Below are 15708 nucleotides of genomic sequence, written 5' to 3'. Positions count from 1 at the left end.
TCAGTTTGGCAGCAGTATCGGCTGAATCTGAGCAGAAAGTATAGCCCTATACACTTCAGAAATCATCCTGCTGCTTTTATCAGCAGTCAGGTCATCAGTAAACAACAGTGACCCAGTTCCATTGGCAGCCATACATACCCATGCCATAACACTGCCTCCACCATTATTATTATTATTAAATTTATTATTATTTATTAAATTTATTAATCGCCCATCTGGCTGGTCCACCATGTTTGACAGATGATGTGGTATGCTTTGGATCATGAACTGTTCCTTTCCTTCTCCATACTTTTCTCTTCCCATCATTCTGGTACAAGTTCATCTTGGTTGCATCAGTCCAAAGAATCTTATTCCAGAACTGGGCAGGCTTTTTTTAGGTGTTTGCTGGCTAAGGCTAATCTGGCCTGTCTGTTCTTGAGCATTCCCAGTGCTTTGCATCTTGTTGTGAAGCCTCTGTATTTACATTCATAAAGCCGTCTCTTGACTGTAGATGTTGACAATGACATGCCTACCTCCGCATGAGCGTTCTTGACATGGCTAGATGTTGTGCAAGGGTTCCTCTTCACCATGAGCAGAATTCTGCGGTCATCCCCTTTAGTTATCTTCTGTGGTCTTCCAGGCCTTTTGCTGTTATTGCTGAGATTGCCTTCTTTTTCAGGATGTTCCAAACTGTTGTACTGGCCACCCCCACTGTTTCTGCTATCTCTCTGATAGGTTTATTTTATTTCCACAGCCTAATGATGGCCTCCTTCACTCACATGGACACCTCTTTTGACCTCATATTGGGAGTTCCAGTGAACAGCTACCAAATGTAAATGTAACACTCAGAACCCCCTCCAGACCTTTTCTCTGCTTGATTGGTCATGGGGTACCCTGGAAACAGGCCACACCTGGCCATGCAGCTGCTTGTCAGCCATTCGTTCCATTACTTATGAGCCACCAACAACGGGGGTGTGTGTATGCCACTGGCTGTCCTTCCTGAATGGTTAGTGCCCCACTTTTGTCAAACTCCTTGAATTACAGCTGAAAGTCCTGACTTCGCTCCGATCTGGGTGTGTTTCCTTTCAACTTCAGTGTGGTGGTGTACAGAGGCCAACTGCCAAAACAGTTATCCTTGTTCTAATATTTCTGGCCCTGACTGTATTTGCTTTCAATTTATCAGTGAGATTGAGAACTTCATATTTTGTCACCACTATTTGCTTCAGTTCCTCGGACTCCTTTCCTGAAAACATCAGTTCAGGCACAGCTATCTGTCCTCTATCTTCTGCAGTGAAGACGGATGAAAAGAATTCATTCAGCTTCTCTGCAGTCTCCTTGTCCTCCTTCAGTACTCCTTTAACTCCACTGTCATCCAATGGTCCAACTGCCTCCCTAGCTGGTTTTCTGCTTCTGATATATTTAAAGAATTCTTTATTGTTGGCCTTGATATTGTTGTTCAGTCGTTAAGTCATGTCCGACTCTTCGTGACCCCATGGACCATAGCACGCCAGGCCTTCCTCTCCTCTGCTCTCTCCCAGAGTGTGCTCAAGTTCATATTCATTGCATCAGTGATGCTATCTAGCCATCTCATCCTCTGCCGTCCCCTTCTCCTTTTGCCTTCAATCTTTCCCAGCATCAGGGTCTTTTGCAGGGAGTTTTCTCTTCGCATTAGGTGGCCAAAATATTTGAGCTTCAGTTTCAGTATCTGCCCTTCCAATGAGCAGTCAGGGTTGATTTCCTTTAGGATGGACTGATTTGACCTCCCTGCAGTCCAGGGGACTCATAAGAGTCTTCTCCAGCACCACAGTTCGAAAGCATCAATCCTTCGTCGCTCAGCCTTCCTTATAGTCCAGCTCTCACAGCCATACATTACTACTGGGAAACCATAGCTTTGATTATACAGACCTTTGTCGGGAAGGTGATGTCTCTGATTCTTACTATGCTGTCTAGGTTTGCCCAACCTTTCCTCCCAAGGAGCAAGCGTCTTTTAATTTCATGGCTACAGTCACTGTCTGTAGTGATCTTGGAGCCCAAGAAAATAACATCTGTCACTGCTTCCATTTCTTCCCCTTCTATATGCCAGGAAGTGATGGGGCCAGATGCCATGATCTTCGTGTTTTTAATGTTGAGTTTCAAACCAGCTTTTGCACTCTCCACTTTCACCCTCAACAAGAGGCTCTTTAGATCCTCTTCGCTTTCTGCCACTAGGGTGGTATCATCTGCGTATCTGAGGTTGTTGATAATTCTCCCGGCAAACGAGCCTTGTCGTACTCCTTCCCCAATTTTGAACCAATTGGTTGTTCCATGTCCGGTTCGTACTGTTGCTTCTTGACCCTCGTACAGGTTTCTCAGGGGACAGGTAAGGTGGTCTGGTACTCCCATCTCTTTAAGAATTTGCCAGAGTTTGTTGTGATCCACACAATCAAAGGCTTTAGCAATATGCTCTTCAAAATGCTTGCTGCATCTCTTATTGTCTGCTTGCATTGCCTTTGTTCAAGTGTGTGCTGCCTTTTGTTTTCCTCACTTGCGCAAGACTTCCATTTTCTGACAAAAGCTCTCTTTTCTGTAATACCTCCCTTAACCCTGCTCGTTAATCATGCCAGCGACCTCTTGGACTTGGTGCTACCTTTCCTAACCTGTGGTATACATTTTAGCTGGGCTTCTATTATTGTGGTTTTGAGTAATCTCCAAGCATTTTGAAGGGATTTAATCCTCGTGACTCCCCCTTTTAATTTCATTTTCCTGTTCCCTCATTTTAAAGAAGTTTCGTCTTTTGAAGTCAAATGTGACTGTGTTGGACTTCTTGGGCCAACCGAGCACACACCCATGACTTCTGTCCAGCAGGTAGATAGTCATACATGTGGCACTCAGTGCAATACACTGGATAGCCCCCACCCCCCTGCTGGCTTTCTACCTTCATAACTTGTTTTTTATTTGGGTGTGTTTTCCCTGGAAAACATAGTATTTTACTAGGAGAAGGTGGGGAAATTATTTAGTGATTTATTTACAGTTACTTACTATGAGTACAGAACAGGGAGGAAAGAGTCGACTGCCCTGGCTTCCTTTCCCTATGGCTAAACTCACACAGTTGCTTAACTCGCTTGTTTGCTGATGCTTTGTCAATGGGGCTGAGACACTGTCACTGGCTCTCAGAGAGCTGGCTCCTTTTCAAGAGTGCCTCCTTATATAGATAGGCCCAACTGCTGCTGCGATGAATCTGACTGGAGGGCCTCGTCAGAACAAAAGTAGTTTCAAATGCAGGCCTGGGTCTCTGGATGTGTCCAGGAGAGGAATGTCTCCATCAGGCATTGAGACTGAGCAGCAAGAGAAGAGGCAGGGAGGAAGAGAGGAGCCAAACCATTGTATGCCTGGATCTGTCCTCATTCTCTTGCTCATCATCAGTTCACCCCCTTGCTGTGCTGGCTCCCTATCCTCTACACGAGCCTTCCTCAACCTGTGCCCTCTAGATGTTTTGGACTACAACTCCCAGCATTCCTGATCATTGGCCATGCTGCCTTGGGCTGATGGGAGCTGAGGTCGAAAATATTCAGTGGGCACTAACTTGGGGAAGGCTGCTCTACACAATCATAGCCACCGTTCTCATCCCTAGTGCTTCTACTTTATCTTTAAAACACAAGAATTTGCTTGGTCAGACCAGCCTTGGAAGCTCAACAGAACACAAAGATAAACAACCTCCATTGTTTGTCCCTAGCCTCCGGTAATCAGAGGTATGTCATTTTACACAGAGGAGTGAATTCTCTCCATTCTGTTCCATCAAGCCTTAGCTTCCCACCTGTTATCCTCTGGTAAGAAAGGAGAATTTTGGAGTGTTGATCATGGATTTTGCACATGAGGAAAAACAGAGAAGAGAGAGAAGAGAGACACTACTTCCAAAGAAGAAAAGATGTAGATTCATTTTTGGAACATATAGAAATGTTTTAAAAAGGAATAAGTACAAGTCTTCCAGGAAAGTCTACTAAGGTATTGGACACTGGGGAATCTGCAGGTTGGATTCATAGAAATCCGAACTCATTTGAACCTGTTACAGATTTCTCCGACATCCCTACTTGCAGCTGAATGTTCAAACTACCTCCATTAAAAAGCATTGTGTAACTGTGATGTGATATGAAAGTTCTATCTGTGACAACTCAATTTCTTTGGATGACCTCTAAGTCCCACAATATGAGAGAAAAATTTCTCTCTATTCACTCTCGCCACATCATTCAGAAATTTATCTCTTTTATGTTCCTGGTTATTCATCTTTTTCCTCAAGTAAAAATAGCCACAACCTCATCATAAGCCTTTCTTCATAAGAAAGATGCTTCAGCCAGGGAGATCATCTTCCACTAGAAATGTGCATAGGATGAAGTCATCCTTTTATTTATTCCCCAGTTTTATACTAATCTTTTTTTTTTTAATGGGCAGTCAAAATTGCACACAGCATTGCAAATGTGGTTACCTCAAAATCTGATACAATCATAATGTTAGTTTTGAAGTTTTATTTTGAATTCCTTTCCTTTAAACACTGTTTGTCTTTTTTTCACACTGAGCTAATGTTGATTTTAAGGTTGAACTCTGAACCTACCCAAACATCATGCATAAAAGGTTTAAGGAATGTTTGTACCAGAAGTTCCGAAAAATGGTTTTGTCCCATCACATTTTCTGTTTAATAAAAGTACCACATAATTCATGTTCTAGTACTTTTTTTATTTGTGTTTTCTTTCTCATTGTTTAATGAACTATTTGATTACATAGTTGACAGAAGAATTCTGAATTACCTCATGCAAATAGGCATCATAGACAAATAAAAGAAAATAGAAAGCCTAAGGTGGGTTATAACCTGCTTTGAAGAAGATATTTATAGTTTCTACGGCTACACTAACCAAATAGAAAAACTGTATTACTTCACATCTAATATCTGTGCTTTTCAAAAGGATGCAAGAGGAGAAACAGGTTTCTCCACAAATTTTTATTCTAAAATCAGATGTTGGTAACTTCAATAAGTTCAAGGGGGAGGGAGAATCCTTGGACCTGAAAGTGTGAAGATTCTGGTCACTGGGTTAGAACTATTCATACTTAAGAGTAAGTCCATTGAAATCAAAGTTGATCATGACTAACATAAATCCCATCGATTTCAATTGGTCCACTTTAAGTATGATTAAATCAGGATCCAACTCATTGTCAGTATACTCTGTACAAGTACTTGATATCAAGTTTTGCATAATGCAAAATCCAAAGCTTACTTGGAAGTTTTTGTCCAAGCGACACAGCTACCAGAGTTTGGAGTGAGAAAAAAGAAAAGCAATGTTCTTGTAAGATGGTGGCAAAATCCCTCAGTGATGTTAGGCATTGTAAGTACTGCTTTACATATTACTTTTTTAATGTAACATTTGAGTGTGGAAAATTCATGTTTTGAAGGACATGTCATGCAGATAAAGGGTGAAATCTAATTGTGTCCACATAATGTTGGATTCCACCCATATAATCATCAGAAAGCCAGGATTGGTTATAGCTCCCTTTTGAGTGCACATTTTGTGGGAAACCCAGATTTGCTTATAACATGTGAATTGATCCTAAGAGTTAAAAGTGGAATTTGAGAGGGTTCTGCTTAGAAGATAATCTATCCATAGAAATTTCACAGGAAATTAGAATTTTGATAAGATTAGTGAAACAAATGTCAAGGATGGAGAAATGCATGCCTCTAAATCTCTCCAGAACAAAATCTACAGGACTACTCAGTTGACAAGCATATTCAAACACCTACATCTGTATTTTTATGCTTACATTTTTGACTTGCATACAGCATGGACTTTGCACCTCGGTTCAGGCTTATAAATAGTCACCTGCGGCTAGGGATGTACGAATCCCTTACCTCGTTCTGGTAGTGGCATCTGCTGGGGGGGGGGGGAGGCGATCTGTCCCTCCTGCTGGAATCCTGCCTGGCTGGCTCCGCTCCACGGCGAGCCTGTGGAGCCGCCGGCTGGGCCCATCTGCAGCCGGACTGCCGTCCGCTGCTGGGCTGCTGCGGCCGCCATTTTCATCCCTGCATTAGCCGTGATAGGCTACATATATATTCACATAGCCTATCACAGAAAGAGCAGGGACACAACGGTGTAGCGGCCGCCATTTGCATCCCTGCTCTTTGCTGTGATAGGCTACGTAAATATTTATGTAGCCAATCACGGCCACAGGCAGGGACGCAAATGGCTACGCCAGCCGCCATTTTGTTCCGCAGCCCAGCAGCGGATGGAGGCAAAGACCCAGAGCAGCCGCCGCTGCCAGATAGGGTCCTTCCTGGGAAGGTTTCGGGGTGGTGGTGGTGGGGTGGAGTCCGTTCCGCCACGGACTCCAGGGGGCCAGATTCTAAAGCATCCAGCCTCATTGGAGTCTGTGGTGGATTTCTCCGCCGTCCCTACCTGCGGCACAACATCACTATATTGCTATAGCGCTTTAGCGATTTTGAGAGAATGAAGACTTTATGCCAGCAATGGCTAAAGGGGGAAATGTGCAATTGAGGGTTTTGTCCCAATCCTGCAAATCCCCAAGGGTTTATTTGTGCCACCCCCTTTTTGTTGCATCTGGGATTTTCCCTCCTCTCGAGTAATTGTGCAGGGTTTTGATGGTGCAACAGGTGTCTCCCGGCTAGGAGAGGCAGTGTGTCAAGTTTGGTCCTGGTCCTGCAAGCCTCCAGGGTTTTATAGCTGCCGCCCCCTTTATTTAATTAATTAATTAATTAATTAAATTTATTAATTGCCCATCTGGCTGGTCACCCAGCCACTCTGGGCAATGTACAACATATAATAAAACAGTTAAAAACAATAAAATTCTACATTAAAAACATTTTCTAAAATACCCTAACCCACCCCAAATGCCTGCCTGAACAACCACATTTTTAATGCACAGCGGAAGCTCATTAAAGAGGGGGCATGATGGAGTTCCTTAGGGAGGGAGTTCCACAGAGTAGGGGTCACCACAGAAAAGGCCCTCTCCTTCATCCCCACCAGTCTAGCTGTCCTGGCAGATGGGACAGAGAGAAGGCCATCCGAGGCTGATCTTGTTAAGCGGCCTGTCTGGTGTTGCTGGAGGCGCTCCTTAAGATAGGCTGGGCCGGAACCATATAGGGTTTTAAAGGTAAAAACCAACACCTTGAATTTGGCCCGGAAAACAACTGGTAACCAGTGCAACTCCTTCAGCACTGGAGTGATGTGATCTCGCCGGCGGCTGCCTGTAATCAGGCGAGCCACCGCGTTCTGTACCAGCTGCAGCTTCCAAACTGTCTTCAAGGGTAACCCCACGTAGAGCGCATTACAGTAGTCTAAACAAGAGGAGACCAGGCATATACGACTGATAGGAGCAGATGGTCGGGAAGGTAGGGGCGCAGCCGCCATATCAGATGGAGTTGGTACAGCGCTGTCCGGCTCACAGCTGACACCTGAGCTTCCATGGACAGCTGGGAGTCTAAAATGACCCACAGGCTGCGGACCTTGTCTTTCAAGGGTAGCCGTACCCCATTCAACACCAGGTCAACATCCCCCAGCCTCCTCTTGTCTCCCACCAAAAGTACCTCGGTCTTGTCAGGGTTCAGCTTCAGCTTATTCCTCCCCATCCAGCCACTCACTGTCTCAGACATTTGGACAGGGATTCTACGGCCAATCTTGGTGAAGATTTGAACGAGAGGTAGAGCTGCGTGTCATCCGCATATTGATGACACCACACCCCAAACCTCCTGATGATAGCCCACAGCGGCTTCACATAGATGTTAAATAGTATCGGGGAAAGGATGGAACCTTGTGGCACCCCACGAGTGGCCACGGGTCCGAAACCTCCTCTCCCAGTGCTACCCTCTGGTACCTGCAGGAGAGGAAGGACCAGAACCACCGCAATACGGTGTCTCCAATGCTCAACCCCTCCAGGCGGTCCAGGAGGATACCATGGTCAATGGTATCAAAAGCCACTGAGAGGTCGAGGAGAACAAGGAAGGAGCATTCGCCCCTATCCAAAGCCCTCCTCATATCAAAGTGACCAAGGCCGTTTCTGTCCCATGCCCAGGCCTGAAGCCCGACTGAAATGGATCTAGATAATCTGCTTCTTCCAAGTGTGCCCTCAACTGCATCGCCACCACCCGCTCAATCACTTTGCCCCAAAATGGCAGATTCGAGACTGGGCGAAAGTTGTTCAAACTTGGGGATCCAAGGAGGGCTTCTTTAAGAGTGGTCTTATCACTGCCTCCTTGAGGGCTGATGGCACTTTTTGGTACACATGGGATTTCCACTCCTTTGTGGGTAATCGTGTAGGGTTTTGATGGTGCATTGGGTGCCTCCTGACTAGGGGAGGCTGTGTGTGAAATTTGGTTCATATCCTGCAAACCTGTAAGGTTTTATAGCTGCCATCCCCTTCTTGGTGTACACAGGATTTCTGCTCCTTTGGGAGTTATATCTCCCACCCTCTTTCCAAGCTGCAAAATAACACTTTCAGTCAGAGAAGTGGGCAAAGTTGCACATGCATCAGAGAAGTTACGAAGTAACACACGTATCAGAGAAGGATCGTGATTCCTTGATCGCGCAGTCCCAATACAGCAAAGTTACACAAGCATCAGAGAAGTGGTAAAGTTACAGAAGCTAAGAGGGCATGATCAGCCACTTTTTCCGTAAAAGTGGTCTTATGCAACGGGGAACAACTGCCATTTTGCACATAATCATGGCTTTCTATGGGGACGGATGGCCCCTCAACGCTCGCGTGGCTGCTCGCCAAGCCCTCCAGCAGCTTGTGTGGGGCAGCGAGTGGGGGTGGGCAGAGGAGGTGGCTCAGTGAGCAGGGTCTGGAGGGGCAAGCAGAGTGGAGTCTGTCAGACTCAGCTCCCTTCCCAGACACCCACGCCATCCCTAGGTGCTATGCTAATTTAAAATATATTACCAAAAATAACAGCTTCAGTCATGCACTTCTATACTGGGTGGGGAGCACTGCATATATCTCGAACTCACAGACCTGTACATGGGAAGTATATGTCTGAGCCAGTATTAGTGATGAAAGCTGTGAACAATTGTTTCTCAGTTCTTCCCACCACCATTCTATCACATGTCTGATTCACAAATGGATAATTGTATAATTAAGTTATTATCCATATGAGCAGTGACTAAAAAAGAGGCAGAGCTGTCGAACACAGTGCTAGTTCATGTTGTGCTAGCAGACTCCCACTCTTCATTATTGCCTTCCTTCCAGAAGAAACATCCCAAAGTTTGCAAAATTACTTTTAATTGCAAAAAGACCAACCTTTTAAAAGGGCATACATTATATACCCAATTTTCTTCTTATTTTCCTGCTTTAAAAACAAAATCACTCTTCATTCCCCTTTGGTTGCCAGATGCAACTATAATTAGCTAATTCTTTGACAGTCAGCTTTCCAGCACACATCCATCCCCCTTTCAAAGCAGCAATTCTCTCATGAACATATGAGCTCCCCTTTAGGAAAAAGGATATATAGGAGTTATGGTGCATTGAAAGGGGGATAGATGACAATCTTGAGAAGCTGAGAATGCATCCAGTATGTACAATAAGGAGTCCCCAACTCTTTTTGGCTAGTAGGCACTTTTGGAATTTTGAAGGAGTGTTGCAGGTGCTCTCACAAAATGGCTGCTATGGGGGGGCTTACCTATTCATAAAAAGGCTGCCAGGGTGGGCATAGCTGGTCACAAAACATTAATTTCCCAGAAGGCAAACTGGTGTGACTGAAAGAAAAGTAACTTGCCCAAAGACCCAAGTACAAGCAAAAGTGGGTTCTGGGCTCCAGAACACAAAACTACACTTTTGAACCTAAATAAAAATGGCACTGGAGGGCAGCACTTCATTTTGCAGTGTGCCAGCCTCCAGGTTTGTTTTTTTTAATCTTAAGAAATAAAATAAAAATCAGGATGAATAGGAAGTCTGAAGGACACCAAGAGGTGTGTCTGAGAGCAGATAGGTGCCCATGGACACCATGATGGAGATGCAAGAAATAGACAAACTGCAAGAACAAAATACTTGCTGTCTAGTCCATCCATCTGTTTCAGTTACTGACTGGATACGTCTAGGAGGTTTAAAAGCAGGGCATGTAAGCAAGCGTCCCTTACTCTTTGTCCCCATCAAATAGGTATGCTGTCTTGGAACATGGATATTCCATTTAGTTATCATGGGTAACAGAGGCTCACAGGTCTATCCTCCATGAATCTATCACCTCTTTTTAAAGCCATCTAAGCTTAGCAGGGCATGGGTTGGAATTCTGTTTTTGCATCAGCCTGCATTCAAGTGATCTGGTAGCAAGGGGCATTAAAATTACTCCTTTTTTGTAGACAAAAGAAAACCTCCATTTTAGGGGATTTGGGGATCCGAACGTTCTTCAGGACTCTTCAAAGGGAGTTCACTCTGCACATTCTGTCAGTGACTGTGTCAGTTTAAGGAACTGAAAGTTGACATGAGCCATCAACATCATTTTTCCATAGACAAGCTCTTCTCAGAAATTCATGGCAAGGCATCCCTCTGGTTTACAAGGGGAACAGTGGGCTATAAACAGCAGCAGCAACTGCTGAAACGTAAATGGGAGATTTGTGCCAGAACTCAACCCTAAAAAGAGATCATCTAAAGATCTGTGCTGTGATGGTAATGACAGCAAAAAAATCTTTTTCTCCACTGCTATCAGGGCCACAAAGTCTGCGGCCAACAGAGTGTCGCCAAGTAACTATAGTGGGCCTTCTCAGTAGTAGCACTCACCCTCTGGAACACCCTTCTACGTACTGATTGAGAAGTGTGTTCAGCTTTAAATGCCTCTTGAAGACGTATTTGTTTATACAGGCTTTCCCTGACCTGTAATGGATTTGGATTATGGCAGTGGACCATTTTATGATTTTCTTGTTGTAATGTGCTAAGTATTTATTGTTCTTTCACTGGAGGAAGAGAGAGTGAGTGAGTGAGTGTCAGACTGTCTATTCAGCCAAGTCTGGTCTATTCTAACTGGCAGCAGCCAGGTTTTCAGGCAGAGGACTTTCCCATCACCTGATCCTTATTAGGGATGTCAGAGAAATCCTCCATGGACCCCAATGAGGCAATGGCTGGACTGACAGCGTATCGCTGGCTGGACTGACAGACTGCGGACACAAATGACATCTGCTACGCCATTTGCGTCCCTGTTCCTTCACGCGATAGGCTACGTAAAGATTTATATAGCCTATCACATCAAAGAGCAGGGACGCAAATGGTGTCCAATACACCAGACACCAGTTGCGTCCACAGTACGTCAGTCCAGCCAGCGATACAGCAAACTTGCTGCTTGCTGCTTCCACCACCATCACTGCTCTCCCTGTGGACTCCTGCCTGGCAGTATTTGTGAGGGGGATTTATTGTTTTGATTTTTGTTTAATTGTTGATGAGGGGTGCTACGCCATTTGTGTCCCTGCTCTTTGCTGTGAGAGGCTACGTAAATATTTACGTAGCCTATCACTGAAAACAGCAGGGACTCAAATGGCGTCGGCTATGCTGGACGCCATTTGTGTCTACAGCCCAGCAGTGGACAGAAGTCTGGCTGAGGACAGGCCCGGCCGGTGGCTCCGTGGACTCACCGTGGAGCAAAGCCGGCCAGGGAGGATTCCGGGGGGAGGGACAGATCGCCTCCCCCCACCCCGCGGATGCCTGAACTGGAACGGGGTGAGTATTTCGTACACCCCTAGCCACTGCTCCAACTCCTGCGGCCATGTGCCCAGCCAGATTTTCGTATGCACAGCAGCCAAGGGCTGGGGATCGGGGAGGGGGAGTGGTCTTGGTCTTCACCAGGCCCCCTCTCCGGGAGACCAAGGTTGCTGAGTGCATGTACTGGGGGTTGGACCCGAAGGGCAGTCTGGGGATTCTGCTCGTGTACCGCCCACCCCCGCTGCACAACTGACTCCCTGGCCCAGGTGCTTGAGGTGGTCTCTGATGTGTGTGTACAGTCCTCTAACTTATTGGTGTTGGGGGACTTCAATGTACATTCAGAGGCCATCCTCACGGGGGCACCTCAGGACTTCATGGAGACCATGACTTCCTGGGAGCTGCACCCTATTCCAACTGGGCCAACCCATGTAGCCGGTCATGCGCTAGACCTTGCGTTTGTTTCTGGAGAAGCAGGGAGAAGCAGGGAGTGGTCTGGAAGTTGGGGATATATCCACCCCACCCCCCTGTCATGGTCAGATCACTAACTGGTGATGTTGGACTTCTTGGTTCCACAAGCCCTCTCCAGGGGTGGAGGACCCATTAAAATGGTCCGCTCCAGGCGTCTTATGGATCTGAATGGATTCCTGAACGCGCTTGAGGATTCTCTGGAGCATGCAAACGGCCACTCGATCGAGACCCTGGTGGGTGGCTGGAATGTCGCAATCACTGGGGCATTAGATCGGGTGGCTCTGAAACGCCCTCTCCCCCTGAACAGAGCTCGGACTGCACCATGGTTCAATCCACGGTTACGAGCTCTGAAACAGGAGGTGAGATGGCCAGAGCGCCAGTGGCAGAAGTCTTGCTTCAAAGACTATCTGTCAGGGTGGACACTGAGCCCATAGAATCCCAGAGTAGTTCTGATTCGGAGGAAGAGCAGTCGCTCCTGGGAGAGGAGCGCACCCCTTTTTCCCAGGGCCCGCAGCTGACAGAGATTCCTCCCACCAACATTCCTAGATTAGAAAGCAGTCCAGGGAGTGACCCAGCACCGATAGCAGACTGGTTGGATGCGCGGCGCAGACGCAGAGAGCGGCGCCAAATGGAGAGTGCGGAAAGGAGGCGTAGCGCCCGGTTGGCGCTCAAAGAACGGTTGCGCCCAGAGGATCCAAGGGAAAAGGGGAGGGATTCTCCCTAGTCTTTATATTCAGGGGTCTGCCAGTAATTGCCTTTCAAATGGGGACCAACTGTTCCAACTTAGGGCATAGGGATGCTGCTGCTCAGATCTAGTTGCTACCTGTAGAGTTGTTAAGTTGTAAAAGAAGAATAAAGCTTTGAAAAGAATCCCTTTGTCTGCGTCTGGACTTGGCTACTGGATTAGACTGAGAGAGCCCTCCAAGGAGCCCTTGACACTATCAGACATAGGCTAGAGCTGTATCTTCAGTCTATCACGTGGTGGTGAGGGCAGCAAAAAGGGAATATTATTGTCAGGGTGGAAACTGAGCTAATAGAACCCCAGAGCAGTTCTGATTCTGAGGAGGATCAGCAATCTGTGGGAGAGGAGCCAGCTCATCCCTCACAGGCACAGTGGCTGGCAGAGATTCCTCCTGCCGGCATTCCTGAGATAGATAGTGATCCTAGCAGTGAGAAAGTGCGGGAGGGGGGCTTGCTAGACGCTCGACGCAGACGCAGGGAGCGACGAACGATGGAGGGCGCGGAAAGGAGGCGTAGCGCCCGTTTGGCGTTCAAGCAACGGCCGCCTCCCGTGGACCCAAGGGAAAGAGGGAGGATCTCTCCCTAGCCCATAAGTTCAGGGTCTTCAAGTGATTCTCCTTCAAATGGGGATCAACTGCCTACTTGGAGCATAGTCTACTCTGCTGTTCATTGCTTAGTCGCTGGTGATTAGTAGGGATGTCAGAGAATTCTGCCACGGATCTCGGTGAGGCTGAATGCCAGTGCATTCGGCCCCCCGAAATCCATGGCGGAACGGCCTGCCACCCCCCCGCCCCCCGCGGATCCCCCCCGGGACGAGACTTACCTGGGTGGATGTTCTGGACAGCGGCGCTCCAGCGGCGGCTTCGGCAGCGGCGGCTGGTCTCCCAACCGGCTGCCACCGCCTCCATTTGCAGTCTGGTCGCTTCTATTTTTTTTTTTTACATAGATGTGATAGGCTATGTAAAGACTTACATAGCCTATCACGTCTGGGTTTAAAAAAAAAAAAGCGTACGCAAATAGCGGCGGCTACGGCCGCCGCCATTTGCGTCCCTGCTAGCCAGCAGCCGGATGTCCGGCTGCTGGCGGAGTCGGCTGGCAGCTCCGTGGAATCCCCGCGGAGCAGAGCCGGCCATCGAGGATTCCTGGGGGGAGGGATGGAGTGCCTCCCACCCTGTCGAGGATTCCAGGGGAAGGACGGAGCGCCTCCCCCCCCCCTCAGCAGATGCCCCGACCGGAACAGGTAAGTGATTCGTACATCCCTAGTGATTAGCATCTGAAAGAGTCATTAAGTTGTAAAAGGATTAAAGCCTTGAAAAGAATCCTTTCATCTGTGTCTTGAGTTGGCTATTGGGTGGACTGAAAGAGGCCGCTACGGTGCTCCTGACAATTATGTTGCCTCTATTGCGTCTGCAGAGTGCTGTCCCAGGAGGCTGTTCCAAGTGGTCCGGAGCCTGGTCGGTCCAGTTGCTCTGGAACCACAGGAGCATTCTAAGGCCTCCTGTGAGGCCTTGCAAGGCACTACAGGAATAAAATTGATCGGATTAGGAGTATTATTCTGTGTGCTGTGGATACAGTTAGCGAGCAAGAGGTCTGTGGCAAACTGGTTTTGTGGGATTGATTCCAGCTTCTTCCTTCTGATGAAATGGACAAGGTGCTTTCATCTGTCAGGCTGACCACCTGCTGACTTGATCCTTGCCCATCTTGGCTCATTATGAGCTGCAGAGAGAGGCTGGGTGAGGGGATCAGGGTGGTGGTGAACACCTCCCTTGAGGAGGGAGTGATGGCATCAGCTCTCAAGGAGGCAGAGATAAGACCACTTTTAAAAAAGCCCTGTTTGGATCCCCAAGTTCTGAACAGCTGTTGCCCAGTCTCGAATCTGGCATTTTTGGGCAAGGTGATTGGGCAGGTGGTGGTGATGCAGTTGAAGGCACACTTGGAAGAAGCCGATTATCTAGATCCATTTCAATTGAGCTTCAGGCCTGGGCAGTAGGGATGTATGAAAGTCCCTTACCTGAACCAAAACTTGCTTCACGGTGGGGGGGAGGCGCTCTGTCCCTCCCCCTGAAATTCTGGCCGGGGGGGAGGCGCCCCGTCCCTCCCCCCCGAGATTCTGGCCAGGGGGGAGGTGCCCCGTGCCTCCTGCCGCGAATCCTTGCCGGCCGGGACGCAAATGGCGGCGGCCGTAGCCACCGCCGTTTGCGTCCCTGCAGTCAGCCGTGATAGGCTACGTAAATGTTTATGTAGCCTATCATGGCTGAGTGGAAAAAAAACACAAAAACCCGCGTGTATGCAAATGGCGGTGCCCATGGGCGCCGCCATTTGCGTTCCTTATTTTGGCACGTGTAGTCTACGTAAACATAGCATTCCCCTTATTTTCGCCGTAGTCTACGTAAATGTTTACGTAGACTACACGTGCAAAAATAAGGAACGCAAATGGCGGCGCCCATGGGAGCCGCCATTTGCGTACGCGCGGGGTTTTTTTCTTCTTCACTCAGCCGTGATAGGCTACGTAAACATTTACGTAGTCTATCACAGTGTTTTTAAAAAATCTAGCCGTAATAGGCTACGTAAATCTTTACGTAGCCTATCACGTTTTTGTTTTTACTTGGAAATGGCGGTGACGGCAGCCGGTCGGAAGACCGGCCGCCTCAGCTGCCGCCGCCGAACCACCGCCGAGCTGCCGCCGCCGCCAGGGACATTCGCACAAGGTAAGTCCCATCCCGGGGGGGCAGGGGGGGCAGTCCGTTTCACCACCAATTTCAGGGGGCCGAATGCGCTGGCATTCGGCCTCCCCGAGATTCATGGCAAAATTCTCTGACATCCCTAGGCATGGGACAGAAACGGCCTTGGTCGCCTTGGTGAATG

At 47.7% G+C, this 15708-nt stretch overlaps 1 protein-coding gene across 2 annotated transcripts in view; it reads right to left on the bottom strand.

Annotated features, from left to right (window-relative positions):
* The window catches only part of PHYHIPL (phytanoyl-CoA 2-hydroxylase interacting protein like), a 117745-nt gene that overhangs the window by 45845 nt on the left and 56192 nt on the right, over positions 1 to 15708 (bottom strand). The gene's annotated exons all lie outside the window — the stretch shown is intronic.

The sequence above is a fragment of the Heloderma suspectum genome, chromosome 3 (assembly GCF_057233095.1).
Source record: "Heloderma suspectum isolate Gila_16-S chromosome 3, 16-S_ref, whole genome shotgun sequence".
NCBI classification, from domain to species: Eukaryota; Metazoa; Chordata; class Lepidosauria; order Squamata; family Helodermatidae; genus Heloderma; species Heloderma suspectum.
The sequence above is the reverse complement of the archived record's forward strand: the minus strand, read 5'-3'. Positions and strand labels throughout refer to the sequence as shown.